Source organism: Stenella coeruleoalba, assembly GCF_951394435.1.
Source record: "Stenella coeruleoalba genome assembly, chromosome: 3".
In the NCBI taxonomy this organism is placed as follows: Eukaryota; Metazoa; Chordata; class Mammalia; order Artiodactyla; family Delphinidae; genus Stenella; species Stenella coeruleoalba.
Genome location: NC_137148.1, coordinates 160,208,359 through 160,215,026, shown reverse-complemented (window position 1 = coordinate 160,215,026; position 6,668 = coordinate 160,208,359). Strand labels below are relative to the sequence as shown.

General features: G+C 50.7%; 1 pseudogene across 1 annotated transcript; it reads left to right on the top strand.

The window, feature by feature from the left end:
- Positions 1-272: 272 nt before the first annotated feature.
- Positions 273-3,195, top strand: LOC307185062 (inner centromere protein-like; annotated as a pseudogene). Its single transcript has one exon. The product of its transcript is annotated as an inner centromere protein-like (transcript).
- Positions 3,196-6,668: the final 3,473 nt, after the last annotated feature.

Sequence of the window (6,668 nt, the reverse complement as noted above, 5' to 3'; positions counted from 1 at the left end):
GGGCATATATCTGGAGAAACCATAATTCAAAAAGACATGCACCCCAACGTTCATTGTAGCACTATTTACAATAGCCCGGCCAAGGAAGCAACCTAAATGGCCATCGACAGATGAATGGATAAAGAAGATATGGTAGGTTGCTTCCTTGCAGCCGTGAGCTTTGGAGGCCGGGAGCGGTGGAACTCGGGCGGGCTGAGATCTGTGCTGGGAAGGGCGCCGGACTTGTATCGGAGCAGCACTTAGGAGACACGGTGCAGTTGAACAGAGCCATCATGAGGACGACAGCCCTAGGGCCCATTCACTTGCTGGAGCTCTGTGACCAGAAGCTCATGGGGCTTGTCTACAACGTGGACAATAAGGACATAGTGTGGCTGGAGGAGATCGAGGAGGAGGCCGAGCGTACGTTCACCAGAGAATTCAGCAAAGAGCCCGAGCTGATGCCCAAAACACCTTCTCAGAAGAACCGACGGAAAAAGAGACGGATTTCTTATGTTCAGGATGAAAAGAGAGACCCCATCCGGAGAACGCTGTCCCACAGAAAGACGCGGAGCAGCCGTCAGAGCTCCCGGCGCCTCCGTAACAAGGACAAGCTGGCCACAGTGGTGGGGGAGAACGGCTCCGTCCTGCGGCGGGTGACCCGTGCGGCGGCCGCAGCTGCAGCGACCTCCGCGGCAGCCGCTCCTTCGCCCACCCCTGAATCTCCCACGGTGCTGACCAAGAAGCCCAAGGACAGCCTGGCCCTGTGCCAGCTGGTACCCGTGGTGGAGACTGGCATCAGCGAGCGCCGGAGCGCTGAGCAGCACCTCAGCCAGCTCCAGTCTGCCCAGGCTCCGTCCCCCACCCCGGCTCCGGCCACGGCTTCGGCCTCCCATATCACCTTGACCTCGGAGGACGACTCAACACCCCAGAAGTCAGAGGCTGAGAGACTGGAGTCTGTCCCCGTGAGCTCCCTGATAACTACACCCCAGGACCCCAAGAGCCGAGGGGGCGGGGCAGAAAGGTCCGCCTCCAAGCTCAGAATTGCCGCGACCTCCCCAGGCCCGCAGGACTCACCCAGCTCTCTGGCCTCCCCGTGGCGGGAGCGGGTGCTGGCTCCCATCCTGACAGATAACTTCTCCACGCCCACGCGCTCCCATGTGGGCCGCGGATCGGTGCGGCGCAGCCTGATCGCCCCGTCCTCCCCGGGGCCCCAGGTCTCGCTGGCCCAGAATTACTCCCTGGTTTCCAAAGAGGAGAGCACCGTCCGAAGATCAAGCAGAAGGATTGCCAGGAAGGCCACCAAAGAGCCGGCCGCCTCATCTGCCACAGTTACCTGGAGAGGCTCCTGCATGTCGAGGTGCCCCAGAAAGCGAGCCCCAAGGCGGAGGAGCCCAGCAAGGAAGCTGAGCCGGAGAGGACGGCCGAGCCGGAGGTCCCCAAAGCAATGGCAGTGCCTTGCGGCTCCGCAGTGCCACCAAGATCGCCATTAGCATGCCCGGCTCGCAGCCTGCAGCCGGCGGCCAGGGAACGCCCTCTAAAGGGTGGCGGAAGGCCGAGACTGACCAAGCAGATGGCCCCCAAGGAGCCGCCTCCGAGTGTCAGGAGGAAGCGCAGCTACAAGCAGGCAGTGAGTGAGCTGGACGAGGAGCAGCAGCTGGGGGGTGAGGAGCTGCAGCCCCCCAGCAGCAAGACCCCTTCCCCGCCCTGTCCCGCCAGCAAGGTGGTGCGGCCCCTCCGGCCCCTCCTGTAGACCGTGCAGAGGAACGAGCTGCTCATGACCCCGACCTCGACCCCCAACAGCAGCATCATGAAATCCTTCATTGAAGCGCAACGCTCCCCTGCGCGTGGACCCCAAGGAGGAGCTGCAGCGGCTGGAGAACCTGCGGCGTTAGGAGGAGGCCGAGCAGCTCCGCGGGTAGAAGGTGGAGGACAAGCGGCGGCGGCTGGAGGAGGTGAAGCTGAAGCGTGAGGAGCGCCTCCCTAAGGCGCTGCAGGCCCGGGAACGGGTGAAAAGGATGAAGCAGGAGAAGAAGGAACAGATCGAGCGGCAGTTTGCTCAAATCGACGAGAAGACGGAGAAGGCCAAAGAGGAGCGTCTAGCCGAGGAGAAGGCCAAGAAGATGGAGGGGGTGGAGGCGTTCAAGAGGCAGCAGGAGGAGGAGGCGCGGAGGCTCAGGTGGCTACAGCAGGAGGAGGAGGAGGAGGAGAGGCGCCCCCAGGAGCTGCTGCCGAAGAGGAAGGAGGAGGAGCGGGAGCGGCGGCGGGAGCGGGAGCGGGGGCGGGAGCGGCGGCGGGAGCGGGAGCGGCGGCGCGAGCGGGAGCGGGAGCGGGAGCGGCGGCGGAGCGGGAGAGGCTCCAGGCCCAGAGGGAGCTGCAGGAGAGGGAGAAGGCCCTGCGACTACAGAAGGAGCGGCTGCAGAGGGAGCTGGAGGAGAAGAAGAAGGAAGAACAGCAGCGCCTGGCTGAGCAGCGGCTGCAGGAGGAGCAGGAGAAAAGCCAAGGAGGCCGCGGTGGCCAGCAAAAGCCTGAACGTGACCGTGGACGTGCAGTCTCCAGCTTGTACCTCGCATCAAATGACTCCACAGGGCACCGCCCCCGCCCAAGATCAACCCAGATAACTACGGGATGGATCTGAACAGCGATGACTCCCCTGATGACGAGGCCCATCCCCGGAAGCCCATCCCCAGCTGGGCCAGAGGCACCCAGCTTAGCCAGGCCACCATCCGGCAGTACTACCACCCCCGGAACCTCCTGCAGCTCTTCGGAACCATTCTCCCACTGGACTTGGAGGACATCTTCAAGAAGAGCAAGCCCCGCTACCATAAGCGCACCAGCTCTGCCGTGTGGAACTCGCCGCCCCTGCAGGGCACCAGGGTCCCTGGCAGCCTGGCCTACAGCCTGAAGAAGCACTGAGCCAGGTCCTCGGGCCTGCTCGGCAGCCTCAGCCTTCATCTGTGTCTATACGTCTGTGTCTCTGGTGCCATCCTGCCTGGTATCCTGTCGCTGAGGGTTCGGTCAAGTGTATATAAACGTCCTCTGTGTGCTACAGGGGGAAGGCGGCTCGGGCCTGCTGGGAGGCTGAGCTTGTTGGGTGTTCGGGGAAGACCCAGGCCCAGCCTTGCCTGGTCTGCTGACAGCACTCTGTAAATAGGTTGTTAGAGTTCAGCTGAATTTTAGCCTCTAGTGTTTGAGAGCTAGAGTAATAAAGTCTATTCCTTCAAGCCTGCTGTGAGTATCATGAAGACTGGGCTTCTCTTCAGAAAGCCCTGGACCCTGGCCCCGTCTCGGGCCGCTGGATGGGCTAGAGGAATAGGAACTGCTTATACTCCTGGGGTGTGCGTCAAGGTCTCCTGGGTCCCACCCCCAGAGATGCCGATGGAGTGGGTGATTCTGATGCCAGCCCTGGACAACACTGAGAAACACTTCAGTTACTTTCATGTTGGGGCAGGTGACGATACTTCCTGTTTTTCTGGGGAGCGCCCTGCCTGTAAAGGGGGCCTCATTCCAGTGGTAAGACCTGGAGTTGAGGTCAGGAGAATTGGGCTCTTGACACAGCTCTGCCACTTAAGAGAGGCCCTCAGCCCCTCCACGCCTCAGGCTCCACCCACCCTTGCTGCACGGATGGTGAAAGGACTTAAGAACGTGGACGTGCTGCTGAAGCAGGAGATCTGGGTTAGGAAGGGAACATCTCTGGAAACTACCTCGGGACCAGTACGTGCAAGTAGTTGAGATGTTTCTCCAACAAATCCAGGCAGCTGCTAATTCAATGCTTAGTGTCCGTGGAAGCTGGCCCTGCCCCATCGCTGCCAACCATGTTTTAAACGTGCCACAGCTTCATCATCTCCTACTCCAGCCCCTGGAATGGGGGTTGGTGAATTTGGGCCTATGGGCCAAATCAAGTCGCAATCCATTTTTGTAAAGTTTCATTGGAACCCGCCCAGTAGAAATGAATGCCTGTTGTCTCCGGCTGCTCTGCTGAGGGCAGAGTTAAGTAGTTACAACAGAGGCCTTATGGTTCGCAAAGCTGAGAATATTTACTGTGAACCTTTACAGAAAATGTTTGCTGAGCCTGCTTTAGGACAAAATCAAGGCTGAATATAAGAGAGCTTTTTAAAATGAGTAAAGAGTGAATGCACACAACAGGCTGAAATCTAGAAGATTCCACCATGCAAAGAAAATCATTTTACAGTTCATTCAAACACGGTGCGAATTTAAATTTGTTCCATATGTTCTCTGATGAGAAACTGTTGTGTTGAGTCAACTGGTGAGTGTGTCTTTGCCTGAAACCACAATGTCAATGGGGAGCATATAGATGGATGTCCAGTTGTTCTAGAGCCATTTGTTTAAAAGACTATTCTTTTTCACTGAATTTCTTTTGTATCTTTGTCAAGAGTCAATCAGCCATATTTGTATGGGTCTATTTCCAGACTTTGTATTCCCTTTCATTGATCTATGGGTCTCTCCTTTTACCAATACCACATGGCCAAGATTACTGTAGCTTGTATAAGTCTTAAAAATCTGGTAGTGAGGCTTCCCTGGTGGCGCAGTGCTTGAAGGTCCGCCTGCCGATGCAGGGGACACAGGTTCGTTCCCTGGTCCTGGAGGATCCCACATGCCGCGGAGCGGCTGGGCCCCTGAGCCATGGCCACTGAGCCTGCGCGTCCGGAGCCTGTGCTCTGCAACGGGAGAGGCCGCAACAGTGAGAGGCCCGCGTACCGCAAAAAAAAAAAAAAAATCTGGTAGTGCGATTTCTCCATCTTTATTCTTTTCAAAATTATTTTGGCTTTTCTATCAATTTTGCCTTTCTGTATAAATTTTAGAATCTGCTTATCTATACAAAAACACTGCTGGGATTTTGATTGAAATTACATTAAATCTATATAAGTTTGGGGAGAATTCACATGTTTATAATAGTGAGGCTACTAATCCATGAACATGATATATCTCTTCACTTATTTACATCTTTGGTTTCTTTTATCAGCATTCTGTAATTTCAGCATGCAGATCCTATATAAGTTTTGTTAGATTTATAGCTAAGTATTTATTTTCTTGGAGCTGTTATAAATGGTATTGTCCTTCTAAAAAAAAAAGAAGATATGGTATATATATACAACGGAATAGTACTCAGCCATACAAAGAATGAAATAATGCCATTTGCAGCAACATGGATGGACCTAGAGATTATCACACTAAGTGAAGTAAGCCAGACAAACATGTGATATTGTTTATATGTGGAATCAAATAAATGAACTTATGTACAAAACAGAAGTAGACTTACAGACACAGAAAACAAAGTTATGGTTACCAAAGGGGAAAGGGAGAGAAGAATAAATTAGGAGGTTGGGATTAACACGTATACACTACTATATGTAAAATAGATAACCAACAAGGACCTACTGTATAGCACAAGGAACTATACTCAATATTTTGTAATAACCTGTAAGGGAAAAGAATCTGAAAAATAATATATGTGTATATAGATATATGTGTGTATACAACTGAATCACTTTGCTGTACACCTGAAACTAACACGACGTTGTAAATCAACTATACTTCAAATTTTTTTAATTAAAATGAATCTGAGAGATCAAAGTGAAAAAAAAGTGGGCAGAATACCTGAATAGACATCTTTCCAAAGAAGACATACAGATGGCCAACAGGCACACGAAAAGATGCTCAACGTACTAACCATCAGGGAATAGCAAATCGAAAGCACAATGAGATATCACTTAATACCTGTCAGAGCAGCTATCATCAAAAGACCAAAAATAGCAAGTGTTGGCAGGATGTGGAGAAAAGAGAACCCTAATACACTGTTGACAGTTATGTAAATTAACACAGCCACTACGGAAAACAGTGTGGAGGTTCCTCAAAAAACTAAAAATCCAGCTATTCCATCATGGGTATATATCTGAAGAAAACAAAGGCCATAATTCAAAAAGATACATGCACTCCAATGTTCATAGCAGCATTATTTACAATTGCCAAGATTTGGAAGCAAACTAAGTGTCCATCAATGGTTGAATGAATAAAGAAGATGTGATATATATATATAGAGTTATATATATAGGTATATATATATATATATATATACACACACACATATAATTATATATCTAGTTATACATATAATTATATACCTAGTTATAGACATAGGTATAGATAGCTATAAAATGGAATAATACTCAGCCATAAAAAGAATGACGTTTTTCCATTTGTAACAACATGGATGGATCTGGAGAGTTTTATGCTGAGTGAAATAAGTCAGAGAAAGACAAATAGTACATGTTTCCATGTATCTGTGGAATCTAAAAACAAACGAATGTAATAAAACAGAAACAGACTCACAAATACAGAGAATAAACTAGTGGTTACCAGTAGGAAAGGGGGTAGAGGGAGAGGCAATATGGGGTAGGGGATTAAGAGGTACAAAATACAAGGTATAAAATAAATAAGATACAATATAATATGTTGCACGGAGACTATAGCCAATATTTTATAACAACTTCAAACGGAGTATAATCTACATAAATATCAAATAACTATGTTGTACACCCAAAACTAGCATAATACTGTAAATCAACTATACTTCAATTTAAAAAAAAAGTATTCCCTGTCTGTGTGACTTTGCCGAACATCGGAGTAGACCAGGAAGGAGGGTGTTTTGAAAAACAAGAATGGGGGTCGGA